The following is a 16,269-nucleotide window of genomic DNA, read 5'->3' as shown; positions in this document are numbered from 1 at the left end:
CATTTGTTGGAACTGTTTTGCTTCTTTCATTTTTTTTAGGTATTTACGTACATAACATGTATGTTTTTGCCCGTCTGCTAGGCTCTCGGTTGAGAGCGGCCGTATTGTCAAATAAATGAGGTTCCATAGCGCAAAGCAATGAAGGAACAGAACACAAGTACCCCTCCTTACCCCCTCCCCCCAATGGCACCCGAGCACCACTACTCCGAACCCTGACCCTTCTAGGCCGAATAAAATGCTTCCAGTTACCTTCTGTGTTTGAAGCTGTGACATTCTTTCGTAACATGCTCTGTGAATTTGAGAAAACAATCATACTGGCGTGGGCCATTCTAGATGTCAAAATAATGGCATGCAGCATCTCTTTACATGCTCATTTGGCATTGCAGGTGGTTACCAGGTATACTATTAAGCTTGATTGCAAATGTGCACATAGGAAAAGCATTAAAGAACGTGTAGTGGCAAAGGTAATTCCTAATTAGGGAATGCAATATATGCAGGTTATCCGCACTGATTTTTTTCAAGGGGTGTAAGGGTGCAATGCCACTTTTCCCACCCTGCAATAGGGTGTAAAGGTGATGAAAACACCCCAGTGCATTGGCCCCATAGAAGGGTGTTATGACCAACCGAATCACCATCTTTGAGGGTGTACTGGCACACTGAAGCCACTTTTTCTCAAGGGTGCATGGGTGTTAGTTATAGACATGCGAAAACACCTAAAGAGGTGTTTTTGTTTTTTCAGTGTATGCGGGGTTCAGTGTCCATAATTAGGCTATATGCAACAGTTACAGCTAGGGAGCGTCGTGCGTAGTAGAGCAATCCGAGATTAACTTGTAATGCACAACACATTGGCATTGTAAACACTACATGTTTTTAGTATCCATTCCGGCAGCTTTACGAAATCTGAGAACTGCACTACGCCGGCCAGAGTCCATACATCGGATATAATATCAAGCCAACATTTTCATCCACCCCGTTACCATCGTATCGCGGGCTCAGAGTGACGGCGCCAAACGGAGCTTGCAATGCCGTTGCGGAATTAAAATTTGTCCAGCACTTCTTTTGCATCCTGACGATCTAGGAGAAAGTTGCATATACTGCAGGCGCATTGTTAACTACATGCGCAGCTCGTAAACATTACAGCATGTTACTATTTTATTTGGCCACATAATTAACGCCTAGACCACCAACACTCTACCTCACCTTACGGCTTTCCTGCCTCGCATGACCTCAGTACGAGTAGCCAGATGCGTACATCACTGCACCGGCACTTGCACGTATTCAGCCCCGACCTGCTGAAAAGACCTCGGACGAGAGCGTTACGAGGCGAGTTGCCGTCGGAAAATCGGTCTTCTTCCGCAACTTCGCAGGAAGCCCTGCTTGGATAGATGGCACCGTACAAAAAGGACTAGGGCATCGATCTTGGCTGATCAGGTCCAAAACCGGAACGGTTCGTCGGCACCTTGATCACAAAAAGCCAGGTGCTGAATCCTACCCGACGGAAGATCCGCCATTGAACGATCAGACCAGCGGACCAGCAGCAAGCGAACAACAGTCCACACTGCCGGCTCCTTACATGATCGCGACACCACAAGCGGAAGCTTCGCCTGAGGACTATCTGCCTACAGCGCCCCACTCTGAACATGGAGAAGCTGAGGCCCGACAAAATGACAGCGCAACACAACCCTGCGACGACCAACAAAATGAGTCGAGGCATGATCAAGCTCCGCCAAGGCCTCAACGTGAACGTCGTCCACCCAACCGACACGGTGACCCAGTCTAAGGAGGAAGGGGTGTTGTGTACGTGAACCGACGCACTGTCACACCGCCTCCTAGCAAACGGACGCACGGCCGCTCCAGTTGCAATGCCTCCTTGCAGCTGCGAGCCGGCCGCTTCGGAGGGACAAGCGGGGGTCCCCCCTGCCTGCGCCGACGACGACGCGCGGATGTAATCGAGTCGTACGTTGCATCGGAACTGGACCGTCCTGGGACCATGTGCGCGACCAGGGCACGAGAAGCAATACCTTCTTTACAGGCGCTCACGCTTCTCTCTCTCTCTTTCTCTTCCCCTCTCTCCTAAAGCACAATAAAGTAGTCTCTACCCAGCAACCGAATCGAGAGGTTCCTCGCTCACGGGGCTCCGACGCCCCAAACATAACAGGGGCATCACATATTCAATTTCAGATTGGAAAATGAACTTTCAGTTAAGCTCAATTTTCATCTATCAGTAGTTTTTGCGCTCCATGTGCCTATAAAACTGGAGGCCGACAGCCTTTCTTTAAAGCTCCTTGTTACCTCGTTATGGGCGCATATGAGAAAGCGCTTTGCGTTGTAATTAACTATGCCATGTTTTGATGCGGGCTTGCCTCTCATTCTAGTTCATGCCGTGAGACTGACCTTCGTGGCGACAGAGCAGATTATACACGCAATTGTAGCAATTGTCAGTGCGGAAACAAGGGACTGCCTTCTCGAGAGTGAACGAGAATCATCCGCCCGATATAACGCAAGGCGACGGGCCACATAATTTCATCCCGGAGATCTCGTCGTGCTCGAAGCCGGCGCAAGGACCACACTTGACGCGCGCTACGAAGGACCCTTTGAAATTACAGAAGTGATGAGCCAAACGTTGTAGTCATAGAAAGACTACACCACGCACCTGGTAAAATCAACGGAAAAACAGTGAACGTTGAACAACTGCGGAGATACAAGGAGCGCGATCTCGTCGCTAATGAGCTTATGCCATCTCCCCGGAAGGCTTGCACCTGAGGAGAGGCGCAGATTCGGGAGGGTCGTGTCAGCGCTACGCCGACTACGCCGACCAAAGTGCCCGTTTAGGCATTGCCTACCTTGACCATCGAACGCTGACGCCGCTATCCGACACCGCGCCCAGCCAAGGCTAAAACGAACTTTCTCACGGCCATCGGCGCCGCACACGAAACCGCAGGGCAAGATCACATGAGGAGAGAGAGCGAGCCGTCTCTGACGTGTGTGTGACTGGTGTACGTGCCGGTACCAGGGATTCAACCGTGGGAAGAACGGATGTGAAGGTGTGAAATGTGAATACCGAGAGAGTCAGTCGAAGCTGGACCGAGCGATAGAACGGACACGTATCACAACAGCGGAGTTCGCACAGGCGCGTTCTTCTTTCGGACTGACATCCACTAATTTCCTAATTCGACCTCAATAAATTAGTTCCCTTAATTTCTTTGAGTGTGTGCTAACACAATCGTTCTGGCTGCTGCTGCTGTACGAAAAATACACGTTTCGTCTCGCGATAAAACCGAAACCGAAAGCGAGGCTGCATCGCTGCATGTCTGCCGCCAGGTGGCCATCGGTATCGTCGTGGTCACGTTTTCCCACCATTTTGTTTTTCAGCGTGTGACATGGCGGCGGTGCGTTTACCACGCCAACGGCATTTTCGGACATATTTTGCGACGTATTGAAGTGAACCGTAGTGTTTTTGTGTGCATATTTAAGTGCAGATGCGAGTAGTTTCGTTCACTGTTCTCAGTGTGCCGTCTGACATACACTCGGAACAGAAGTGGCCCTCGAAGTTCCCTATGAAGCTTTGCGTTCTTTGTTGTCTTCACGACGATGCTCGACCTTCCTCTAAAGGTAAGCGATCTTATGTATTGGCATATGGTGGGTGCGAATTTTAGAACGCATGTTTTACAGAAAGTATGCCTGTCATACTGCTGAGTTCGACGTTCAGGAAATTGCAAGCGTTACAGACTTGTTCAGAGTTCTCCGCCGAGAGCGGTTGCAACACTAGCGGGGAGGGGGGAGGGAGGGGGGTGCGCTGAACAGTAAACAGAGAAATCATTCGATTTACACGATTATAACTGGAAGCCATGCATCCATGTTAGAGATTACTAGCGCATACTCTTTAGGACCTCTGCGTTCTGCCAGATTTAAAATTTGACAAGTTTGAAAGGCAAGGAGAATGCATTTGGTCGATTTCCATCTCGCCAAGCGTTACAGACTTGTTCAGAGTTCTCCGCCGAGAGCGGTTGCAACACTAACGGGGAGGGGGGGAGGGAGGGGGGTGCGCTGAACAGTAAACAGAGAAATCATTCGATTTACACGATTATAACTGGAAGACTGGAAGCCATGCATCCATGTTAGAGATTACTAGCGCATACTCTTTAGGACCTCTGCGTTCTGCCAGATTTAAAATTTGACAAGTTTGAAAGGCAAGGAGAATGCATTTGGTCGATTTCCATCTCGCACAGAGGTTCCTTCGCGCATGTCAATTTTGACTGTCATGGGCTGTATTTTAGCTCTAGTGATACATTGCGTAAGTACAATATTTGAGAAAAAATTTTCTCTATCTTCTGCGCAGGCATTGGCCGCTGGTTTGTGCATCTGATTGCTTTGCATTTATTTCATTCTGTCTTCAGCTTAAGTGACAACTTATGCCGCACGTTCGGTCGAAAAGTCGTCGGGGTAGTAGTAGTAGTAGTAGTAGTAGTAGTAATAGTAATACTAGCAGTAGTTGTAATAGTAGTTGGCACAGCATGCCGAAAAGAGTACATAAAAATATTGATCATGGTAATTTGGGCTTCTAGGGATAGATGATTGATTGGCGTGTGATAGGTGATGAAGAGTTGATGCAATTATTTTAATTCATCATTGATGAATTAAAAAAAAATTAAAACACAGGATTTAAAGGCAAGAGAATGCTCAGACAGAACGCTTGATGTTGCTAATTAAGAAAATATAGTGTATAAATGACCAATTTGTTAATTGAAACAAAAAATGAAAATGCATTCAAAGTTGTCAGACTGCTTAGAACAGAAAGCCAATGTATTGTGGTGCTAAGTATAGGTGTATAAAAGAAAAAAATGAGAAGTGGAAAATATTTTCCGTGTGTGAAAAACTGCTGCGTGATAACCTCTACAGAGCTTCTTTTATTTATTCTCACTTCTGCCACATTTTTATTCTGGCCACATTGCTCAGTTGTATTTATGAGGGCATTGCATTGTCTGCAGGACATACCACATGGGAGCTCACAGCACTGAATTTGTGGCAACTGGAAAATATTCAGGAGCGGCATGTGAACCAATGGTGCGTGTTCTGGCTGCAGTACCTCTTTTTAAGTTGGATTATGTGTTCTCCATCCTACATAAATAATGCAATATGTATGTAAGCACTCCAGTAGAACTTTCTGCTGTGTTAGTTGGTGCATTTTATGAAATAAAGAAGCGTCAACAATGAACAAATACAACTAAGTGTCACGGACAACTTGTATGAAAGAGCAGTGAACAAGGGTAGAGGGAGATGCCTAAGTTCGCAGGTCAACGGCTTGTCTTCATCTGGGCGGAGAAATCATCACTGGCAGAGATTTAAATACGCTGAAGAAAAGCTGAGGAGGAGGAGGGTGCATTAGAAGAAAGTAGGTCAAGAACTGAAAGAAGCATAGAGAAAAAATTTCTTCAGTATGGATTTTTCAGCCTGGAATGTGTTCCTGTGGCCTGAAAAAGAAATAAAAGTGGCAGCAGCAGGAAAAACTACATTTCAGGGTAGGTGATTAGTCAGCATAGTCCAGGGTTTCACGGACTACCGTCTGTTAAAAGGCGAACATTGCAGAAACAAACATACACTCGCCAAAATGTTTAAAAAAAAAAAGGAAATGTGACATTTCGGGGCCCGTGCGGGCCCCTTCATCACATGGAGCGCTGCGTGGAACTAGGGCAGCTTAAATGCGATAAAATTGGGTAGTGTCCGATTGTAGATCTCTGGAAGATTTCCACGTGTCCTATTAAAAACATAACACGAGGCATGCTCTTAGCAGGACACATGTAAATCTTCCAGAGATCTACAATCGGTCACTATGCAATTTTAACCATATTTAAGCCGCTGTCGTTCCATGCAGCGCTTCATGTTAACGAGGGACTCGTACCAGCCCCGAAACGTGGTTTTTCCTTTTTTTTTTTTTCAGAAGATTGGAGCGAGTGTGTGCTTGTTTCTGCAGTGATTAGTCGGCACCTAAAGCAGTTTTAGTGCAGACACACTTTTCTTGAAAAGCAACATGCATTCCAAAAGGTCCTGATAACTGATATCTGCAGGGAAACAATTCTCAAGAGCTTTTCCCAAAGGGGGAGAAGGAAAAAGAAACAAAATATTAACAGGACAGTGAACGATACCTGCCACTGTGGTTCACTGTCCTGTTAATATTCTTTTTTTTATGTCCTTCTCCCCCATCTGGAGAATGCTTTTGAGAATTTTTTTTTTGTGTTGTGCAGTCGGTGGCCGAGCGGTTAAGGCGATGGACTAGATATCCATGCAGGGTGTTTTGCTGGGCTACTTGGTAGTTGTCAAAATTATGATATCGCAGTGCTGGCTGGCAGATGAGAACAAAATCAAAAGCATATTTAAACCCTTGCCAGTGATGCTCACTCTGCCCAGACGAAGGAAAGTCCACTTGTTGAAATGTTGGCTCAACCTGCGAACTGAGGCTTCCCCCCTCTACTCTTTTCCAGTGCTCTTTCATACAGTGTAGCAATCTCCTTCCTCTCATTCTACATGGACAACTTGTAGTGGAACTTGTATTCGTTCGTCATTGGCGCTTCGTTATTTCATAGCAATATGTATAACTATGTACTAAATACCTTATTCATTCTTGGTAGTTGGATTTCAGCCGAGACTTGTTTCAGACCACTTTGAATATTATGTTGAGCATCAGTGTTCCTTAAAACCCTGCATTAGGTGAATGAAAGGCAAAATGTGTGGAGAGGTTATCATTGATGTAAATGTCAGCAGACAGAAATGGGGCTTCTCATGGCTTCTTTATTCATGTGTCATTAAATTGGGAATTCTTTAGCACTCTCATAATAACCTTTTACTAATGAATGGCTACGGCTGTTGCAAAAGCTGATTGGTATTGAAATCGTGCTAAAACAAAACGCTAACGCACTATATGCTTACTTTGAGGCCTGTATTTGAAACCAAATATATTGCGAGATATGCAAGGGCCTCAATATGACCAAATTAATTCAGGTTAAATCGTTTGCATAATTCATTCAAAAAGGCCAAATGCTGAGGCAAATATAAAATCCTAATTTATCAGAGGTGAGAGTTGGTAAAAAAGAAAAAACAACCCTTACTGCAACTATAGATGAAGCCACAGCTGGACTGAATTGCTCTATGAAGCTGCTATAACATTCCTAGCGAGCTAATTTGTGTGGCACCAAGAGTCTGCATACTAATATGGCCTGAATATCAGTATTCTATCATTAAAATAGATCAGAACAAAATGAAGGCAATAAGCTACATAAAGTCAAAGGAGACTGAAGAAGGATTGAGGGGCAGCCGCAGTCTGCCAGTGGATGTTTTGACAAGTGAACTTGTCAATGTCTGGGTAGTGGTGCAGTTTCTGTTTTTGCTTCCCAAGGACTAAGGCGAGTAGGGAAGTAACAAAAAGGTGCTGCCTTGGAGATGGCCTTATATTAACTTGGAACTTGTGATCCCATAACCTGAAGAAAATAAAAATTTTCCAGCAGCAGTTAAAGAGCAGTGCATTGTACAAGATAGATAGATGATCCCTTAACCTGAAGAAAATAAAAAATGTTGCTGCAGCACTTAAAGAGCAGTGCATTGTACACAATTAATAGGCACAAGAAGCAGGTTGGATGTTTGCATGTGTTTGTAGGAAAAAATGGATGATTTTGTAGGTGAATTGCCATGGGCCAACTTAGCTGCGAATAGCAGCAGGTACTGTGAGAAACAGATCGCACAGAAGGCAGGGACGAAAAAGATGGAGGTTCTAGGAAGGCATTGCTGACTAGTCTGGAGGGTGACATTAAGAAAGGAATAAATAAGACAGAAAGGAGATATTTGAACAGAATGAATTATGTTATGCCGCACATGCAAAGGATGAAATGCAAAAAAAAAAGAGAAAAATGCAAGACAAAGTGAGAAGCACCAACAAAAGTTTCAAAAAGCAATGCAGCTCATACTGTAGAGGGGGGAACAGTTTTGAAAAAACAGTTGATGAATAGAATAGATTAATAGAAGATCGTTTGTAGCGCAGGTCATCCTTTAACGCATAAAAAAATTGCATATTGACATATTAACATTGTTTACAGGGAAACTTGGCAGACTTAGTAGTTTCTGAACAATATTCCCCTCTGGGTACCTTCACCACAACTGCAAGGTATGAAAGGACCAATATATGTATCGTGTGTCTTGGTAATACACCATTCCTCTCATGCACACACATACTGGGTTTCCTGAAGAATGTATTTCATTAATCTTAGTTGCCATTTTTCTTGTGATATTTGGCAATTGCAGCATCCACAGCAGTGTTAAGACTGCCATTCAGTGGAAAACATGAAGGCATGCTGAAAAAATTTGGATTGCTCAAAATGTGTGGCAGCCACTTAGCAGCGGATGCAAAAGAGCAAGGTGTCTGTGTGTTTGCAATGTCAGTGCGCGTTAACTATAAGTGGTTAGAATTTTGAGAGCCCTCCACTATGGTGTGTCTTATAGCCTCAGTTGCTTTGGGGTATTAAATGCCCTAAACCATAAAGAAAAAATGTTTGACATCAGTGTGAAGTGGCTGAACTGAAAATCATTATACCATTTATAAACTCTGACTACAAGGCCACTTCTTGCCTGGAACATCATTACGACTTGTAAGTGTATAAAATTAATGCAAAGCAATTCGGGAGAAATGGCAGTCTGGATCACGCCGTGCACTGATGCAGTGAGGTTTCACTGCCACTGCACTGCCATGCTTTACTCATGAAGTGCTCCCTTGGCAAGGGTTTATTTAACAATTTGATATTATTCAGAGAAATATAGGAGCGGTCCTACTGCGGTCCTAGTTTCTAACATATGGCTGTGATTTGGAGCACCTCCTGAGTAGATATTGTAATCATGCAAGTCTGCTGCTGCATGCAGTAACTGTTGCAAGTTAACATCTCTCCTTTGTTTTGCCTTTTTTTTATACTGGTCTCTTTGCAGTTCCTGCATGACTCAACCTTATTGAGAACGATGGGCTTATGGCAGTGCAACAGGGACATGTAAGTGGTTCTCCAGGCTGATGCATTGGTATTGTCCCAAGACACAAGAAATGTGAGTAGTTGCAATATCGAATAAATTTCAAGATTGCGTCATGCACTTTACATTGTTCATAGAAGTAGCAATAGTAGACCGAGCAAGACTGGGCTCATAGGCAGCAAGTGGGAGTGAAAGGTGCTTTATGAGAATGATGAGTGTGAATAAAAGCTTATATTGCCCATAGTTGTTTTAGGCATTGGTTTTATGATAACTGAGCTGATATTGGATATGTCTAACCTATTCGAGCATACCCGATTGGGGATGGGGAACATCCAGAATTTGGCCCCCTGGACCCCCAAATTTCACTTCATCAGTAGCGACCAAAGTCGATTTTGATATTCAGCTTTAACTGAAGATGACAACTTTTGTGTATAAATGATGAGTAATACCTTCAGTGATATCACTACTGGGTGCACGGTAGAAGTAGGTGGTAGGATAGAGAAGATACCGGTAAGCTATCTAATGAGACTAAATATTCGACTAAGAAATGCCAAAGTATAAAAGCTTCCAAACCAATCGACAATAAAACTGGCAGAACTATCAAAGGTAATCAACACGTACAAAGTGTCTGACGTAAGGAAGTATTACATGACGAAAATTGAGCGTGTTCTAAAGAACGGGCAGCCTTAAGACGGTGAATCTATGTATCATCCGAAGTAGTCAGGACAGCAAGATTGGCAGTTGTAAAAATCAATCAGACGTTCCACCAGTGACGAAGAACGAGATTGAGAAAGCTTTAGAAACTATGAAAAGGGGGAAAGGAGCTGGGAAGGATCAGGTAACCACAGATTTGTTGTAGACTGGAGGGATACCATGCTAGGAAAGCTAGCCATCCTTTAAGTGTAAGGCCTGGAGTCATCAACAGAACTGGAATCATGGAAGATTGTTAACACTGCCTTAATTCATAAAAAGGGGAAGTCAAGGACTTGAATATTATAGACCAATCAGCTTACTATCTGTTAAATATAAGGTTTAACTAAGGCAATGGCTAACAAAATTAGGTCAACCTTAGACATTTGTCAAGCAAAAGATCAAGCAGGTTTACGGAAAGGGTACTACACTCTACTATCGATCATATCCATACCATAGCAAAACATACATTTCAGTTAGTTGGTACATCTTCGAAAACTTTACCAGTGCTGCGATAGGGGACAGGGAGCCGGAACGACAAACGCTACTAAGTAAAGATTATTTGAAAAATACACAGCTATTATACTGACAAGACAACCCGAAGTGCATGTGCTACTCCCCCCCCCCCCCCACACCCCTAAAAAAATATTAGGAATCCAGATAAGAACTTATAGTCGTGTATATTTACTTAAGGGATGGCTATGTACGTTTTGCCGTTCTTGTACACCTAATAGGCATCATGCAGTTCCCATGTCAGTTGATCTTGACGTCTGAATAACTTTTGCTCTCTGAAAAAAGAGGAGTGCATGCTTTTTTATTTGACACATTAGGCACATTTGGTTTGTTCAGGTGAGTTTCAGTAGTGTAGGGCTAAATTTGACGAATGAGCACTATTCAAAGGCGTTTTATGTTGGCGTAAGTGCGTGTTCATGAATTTCCCAGTTTGGCCTATATAGTTCTTGCCAAACCTAAAAGGTATGTCATTGACCACTCCCTCTTCATACGGCACAAACTGCAACTCATGTTCCACTTGGCAGGCATTTTTCCTTTTGCTTCATTTTTGTTTTCATTCTCTGACTCTTCAGTCAACAACAGCAACAATTCTTGCTAGCTTATTAGGAGCTGAAAACAGCAATATAATGCCAACTTGTTTACGCCTATAACTGATAACTGATGGATGTATGATATCACTGCATACTTCTTTTCTTTCTGCTGGAAGGCCCCTGTGGATCATGTTTACCAAACGACTATCTTTTTCAGGATTTTATTGCAAGCGTTTCAAGTGATTCGGAAAGCCGGCTAACCTGAGCTTATGGACCTGCTGCTTGAAACTTGTGTCTAGCATGGACGCGTGATTTATTATTCGCTGATCCTAAGCATGCCACTGCTATGCCGCACTTAACTATCTTCAAATGTCCTGAATAATAAGTAAGTAAATGCTTTTCTGACCACTGTAGAAAGGAACAACAAACATGATCTTCGTTCCCTTCCATTCGAACATTCAGGAATTGGGGCTAATTTCTGGTATTTTGACTTTTTTCCAAATTTTGATGTTTACTTTCGAAATACGAAATGAAATCAGCTCCAGTATTGGCTGTTGGAAAAGAAGGAAGATCAAATTTGTTGGTTCTTTCTACATATGTCTGAAAAGCCTTTACTTAGTTATCATTCAGAGCATTCGAATATAGTTGAGTGCAGCATAGCAGTGCCATGCTTATCAGCGATTACTAAATCACGCATCCACGATATAAACAGAAGTTTCAAGCAGCAGGTCCAAAGGCTAAAGTTAGCCGGCTTCCCAGATGACATGATAACACTTGCTTGCAAAAAAATCCTGAAAAAGACTGTCGTTTGGTAAACATGATCCACAGGGGCCTTCCAGTAGAGATAAAAAGTATGCAGTGATACCATACATCCATCATTTATCCCATAGGCTTAAACTAGTTGGCACTAGATATGCGGTTCGGGTATTATTTTCGGCTCCTAATAAGCTAGAAAAATTTCGTGCTTTTTTTGACAGAAGAGCCAGAGAATGAAAACAAAAAAGAACCAAAAAAGCCGGCCAAGTGGAATATGAGTGGCATTTTGTGCCATGTGAAGAGGGCGTGGTCTATGACATACCTTTTAAATGCGTCAAGAACTATAATATGGGCCAGACCGAGAAATTCATTAAAACGCAAAACGTCTTTGAATGGTGCTCCTTCACCAAATTTAGCCCTACATTACTGATACTCACCTGAACAAGCCAAGTGTGTCTAATGTGTCAAAAAAAGCATGTGCTCCTCTTTTTAACCGGGCAAAAGTTAGATTCAGGCATCAAGATGAATTGACATTGTATGAAGCCTATTGACAAGAACAGCAACACGTGCATAAGCATCTGTTCAGTAAATACACATGAATGAAATTTCGTATTCGGATATCTAAATAATGTTTCTTCTTTTTTTTCTTTTTTTTTAACGGGGTAAGGAGCAAGCGCTTGCACTTTTGGTTGCCTTTCGTGAGTATATTGTGTATTTTTCACATAAACTGCAGTTGTTAGTAGCGCTTCTCCTTCCTTCGCATCTTTGTCCCCTGTCGCAGCACTGGTATTAGAATAGAATAGCTGATAGAAAAATGCTGGGTATACAACCAGACCTTACGCAGAGCATTCTTTGATAGAGAAAAAAGCATTTGACCCAATAGAAACCTCTGCAATCGTGCAGGCATTGCTCACTGCAGAATCTGGGTATAGACAAACCGTATGTGAAAGTACTGAAATATATCTGTAGTGGCTGTATAGCAACCATTATTCTGCAGGAAAGAGGTAGCAAAATTGCAATACAAAAGAGGTGTTAGGGAGGAGACACGACTTCCTTAGTACAATTCACAGCTTGCTTCGAGGAAGTATTCAGACTTGTAATGGGAGCATTTAGGGATAACAGTTGATGGGAACTACCGAAGTGATCTACAATTCGCTGATGACGTTGCCTTGTTAAGTCATTCAGGAGAAGAACTACAAAAGATGTTTGGTGACCTAGGCAGGGAAAGCAGAAAAAAGTAGGCCTGAAAATCAATATGCAGTAGACTAAAGTAATGTTTAGCAGCCTCGAGAAGGAGCAGCAGTTTACAATGGGCAATGAAGCACTGGAAATGGTAGGCGAATATTTCTACTTAGGACAGGTAATAACTGCAGATCCGGACCATGAAAGGGAATTAGCTAGGAGAATAAGATTGTAATGGAGTGTATTTGGCAAGTACTAGCAGATTTGACTAGCAGCTTACCGGCTACTCAGAAAAATAGCTAAAGTTAATGACATTCTAGTAAAAATCAAGAAGAAGAAATGGACATGTGCCGGGCATGTATTGTGGAAATAGGATAACTGATTGTTGCATAGGGTAATAAACGATTTCAACGGCTGGAAAGCATAGCAGGGGATGGCAGAAAGTTAGGTGGGTGGATGAGGTGTACTTTGCGGGGGTCAAATGAATGCAGCTGGTACAGGAGAGGGCTAATTGGAAAAATATGGAGATATGCCTTTGCCCTTCAGTGTGTATAGGCTGGCTGATGGTGCTGTCTATCGTAATTTGAGTATGACCAATTTAGATGACCACATGGTGATTGGGAACCTCCACAATTCGGACCCTGGACCTCCAAAATTAGATTAAAATCAATGTCTGACCTATTTTGAGTATGCCGAATTCATTGCATACCTCCAAACAAATTCAGGTCCCATCTGAAACTTAAATTCTTGCAATTTTGTCGAAAAATGGTGCCTAATCTTATTTGAGTGTGACCAATTCTGCGATGACTTTCAAATTTAGGTGGGCCATGTCGAAAACTTGGCCAACCTCTGGATTCCTGAAATTTGACCTCATCCAGATTTATCCAGATTTTATGTCTAGCTTAATTTCAGTATAGCTGACTCAGTTGTGATTACTAGATTCAATGGGCCACTCCCGGATTTTGGTTTCTTGATTCCCATAATTTCAACGATAGAAATGGCAACTAAGTAATGGTTCTAGGCAACAAAGCACAGGACTCATAATGGAACGAGGCACCGAACTTGAATGCTCCTGAATTTTGGCACATGATCAGGCTTAAATGCATCACTGTAATCTTATTCTAGCGCTGTGGCTGAAGCACCATTAGAGGGAAACTCCCTAGTGGTGGAATGGCTCCTCTGATATCGTGATATGAATGTGTGGCCCTCTACTGGGGCAATGCATACATTTTAGTCAAAGTTTGTAAGCTTCCAAATCATATCACCTTCAGATAACTTTATTCCTGCTCTCAGTATTTTCACTGATGCAGCTCTGGTTTTTGGTGGACAGTGAGCAGTAGGATGCTCAGAAGATCTTATTGTCAGCTTTCATAGTGCCTTGTTTTTTCTAAACCAAGACTGGACCAAAACCTTAAATTTGGCATATTTTTATGTCTTTATGTTACAGACATCCAAGCTGCATGCATCTTTTGCTTGCTGTCCAAACATCTGGATCAACTGAGAGCAGAGGGAGCAACTTCTGTGCCTTTGGTGAGTTAAGCTAGCATTATGCTGTACACAGTGTTTTGGTATTTAGACCCTCATATACTGTTGAAAGAAATCGTAGTCTCATTTTATTTGTAATATTTGTAATTATTATGTGGAGCCTGAAAGATGCATTTTAGATTTGGACGCATGTTATTTTGTATTTTTGAATATATAATAATATGTGCAAAAATACAAAATAACGAGCACAGCTATGCAAAAATGTTTGAAGATAGTAATCACATTCCTCTGTGCATGAGAATGAAGCATCAGTTTTGATGGTACATTCCTCTTCAGGACTAAGTTCCAATGGTAATGTGCATAAGTAAAACTCTTTAATTATATATGTGACCAGGACCCATACTAGATCAGGCTATTGGTGCAACATATTTTATTCAGTAGGATTTTTGCACTCACTAAAAAAATGCCTTCTACATATAGGTGCCTGAAGAGGGACAAAGACCAAGGTACTTGAAGCAGTGCCACAATGTTCCACACATTTGTGTCTGATCTGGCTGTTCGAAACACTGCACTGAATATGATAGCCAGGAAAAATTGATTAAAAGGGCTTATAGACTGGTATTAAAAAAAGAAAAACCTTAGACTTAGACAGTTTTTTTTATATAAATTTTGAAGATGGGCTGCTTTGTTGTGCCTTGCAGGTTCTAAAGTGTGAAATATTTTATCAAACTGCAGTAACAACTTTTGCTGATACAAATTTGTAAGCCAGTAGATGGTAACAATGCTGTCATTTGTAGAAATAGCGAACATTTTAACTTCTGTTCTTCCTTTTTTGTTTCTTATTCAGGACAAAGAGAAGCTATATACACCATGCATCGTATTCACCAGCATCATTCTCGCAGAGGCACAAGAGATTTTTTTTTAATTTTGTACTCAGAGTTCCAGACATCATAGAAGGCGCTATAGCATGAATGGCAGCACACTGGCTTTTTGTATACTTGATCAGGTATTTTTAGGTGTTTATGTAACAAAGGCGTGATGCACATCATTCAGCGCTTCATATCAGCACATCAAATTGCTTTTGCCTAAAGACCAGGCCATGGTAAAGCACATTGTTCTTGCCATTGAGAATCTGCTCTTCTAGCCTTGAAGCCAGTCATACTTTTGATAGCATGTATCTGTCTGTCATGTCCCCTGAATGGTTTCAATAAATGGTTTTCCAAGGGTACAGTTTTATGTGTGTTCATTCTCGTTGAATGTTTGACATGTTTTAAACATTCTGAAACCAAGAGAAAGCAGCTGTGTTGTCTGCAGCACATACTGGATATTTTGGGAAGGGCAAAGCCTTGATCATTCCACTGAGCATTGCTTGGTCACGCAGTACGTAGTAAAGAAATTTCCAAAAAGAAAAGGACAGTAAAAAAGTGCAAAATTAAAAAAGGGTGTGAAGGTAAAAAATGTTTTTTACACCCATTGTGAAAGGGTGTAACTGGCATAAAACACCTTCCCCAGTTTCTGCTGAAAAAGGGGAAAAATTATGAAACATTACCCTTTATAAGGGTACATTTCAACCTAAAATTACCTTTTCTGAAGGGTGTAAGGGTGTTAGTTATAGACATCGATATCCACCCTTAAGGGTGTATTTTGGTTTACAGTGTGGGAGAGGGAGGCCACGCATAATTTGGTGTTTAATTTCTGCCCTCAAACATGCCTCTAAGCTGAGAGCCAACAAAAGAGGCGAGAGGGGACAACCTTGCCGGACACCGCGGGTGACAGGGAAGGGGCACTTTCCCACCTATCCATCGCCAGTTTGCTTTGAATGCCATCACACAAGCTTTTAATTAAACAGATGAAATTTTGCGGAAACTGAAAAGCATGCAAAACGCCGAATTGTAGCCATGTTCTATCCGGTCAAAAGCTTTTTCTTGATCTAAAGAAACAAGGATGCCACTAGCTGAGCGTCTCTGTGTGTAGTCAATAATGTCCCCAGTGGCATACGACAAAGTATGTATTTCCCTGCCAGGAACTGAGCCCGTAATGCTGAGCCTCTAGTTTGTGACTAGATCATAAAGAGAATTTATTGGGTACATACATACAACCAAAGCACTGTACC

General features: G+C 42.4%; 1 long non-coding RNA gene across 1 annotated transcript; it reads left to right on the top strand.

Moving 5' to 3' along the window:
* The first annotated feature begins 3,404 nt into the window (after positions 1-3,404).
* Positions 3,405-15,375, top strand: LOC146177209 (uncharacterized). The gene is made up of 5 exons (XR_014701276.1): positions 3,405-3,612; positions 4,989-5,064; positions 8,965-9,075; positions 14,119-14,201; positions 15,004-15,375. It is a non-coding gene; the product is annotated as an uncharacterized LOC146177209 (long non-coding RNA).
* Positions 15,376-16,269: the final 894 nt, after the last annotated feature.

This window comes from Amblyomma maculatum, chromosome 10 (genome assembly GCF_055883805.1).
Source record: "Amblyomma maculatum isolate TAMU_Amacu chromosome 10, ASM5588380v1, whole genome shotgun sequence".
Taxonomy (NCBI): Eukaryota; Metazoa; Arthropoda; class Arachnida; order Ixodida; family Ixodidae; genus Amblyomma; species Amblyomma maculatum.
Note: the sequence above shows the minus strand (reverse complement) of the source record. Positions and strands in the feature narration are given on the sequence as shown.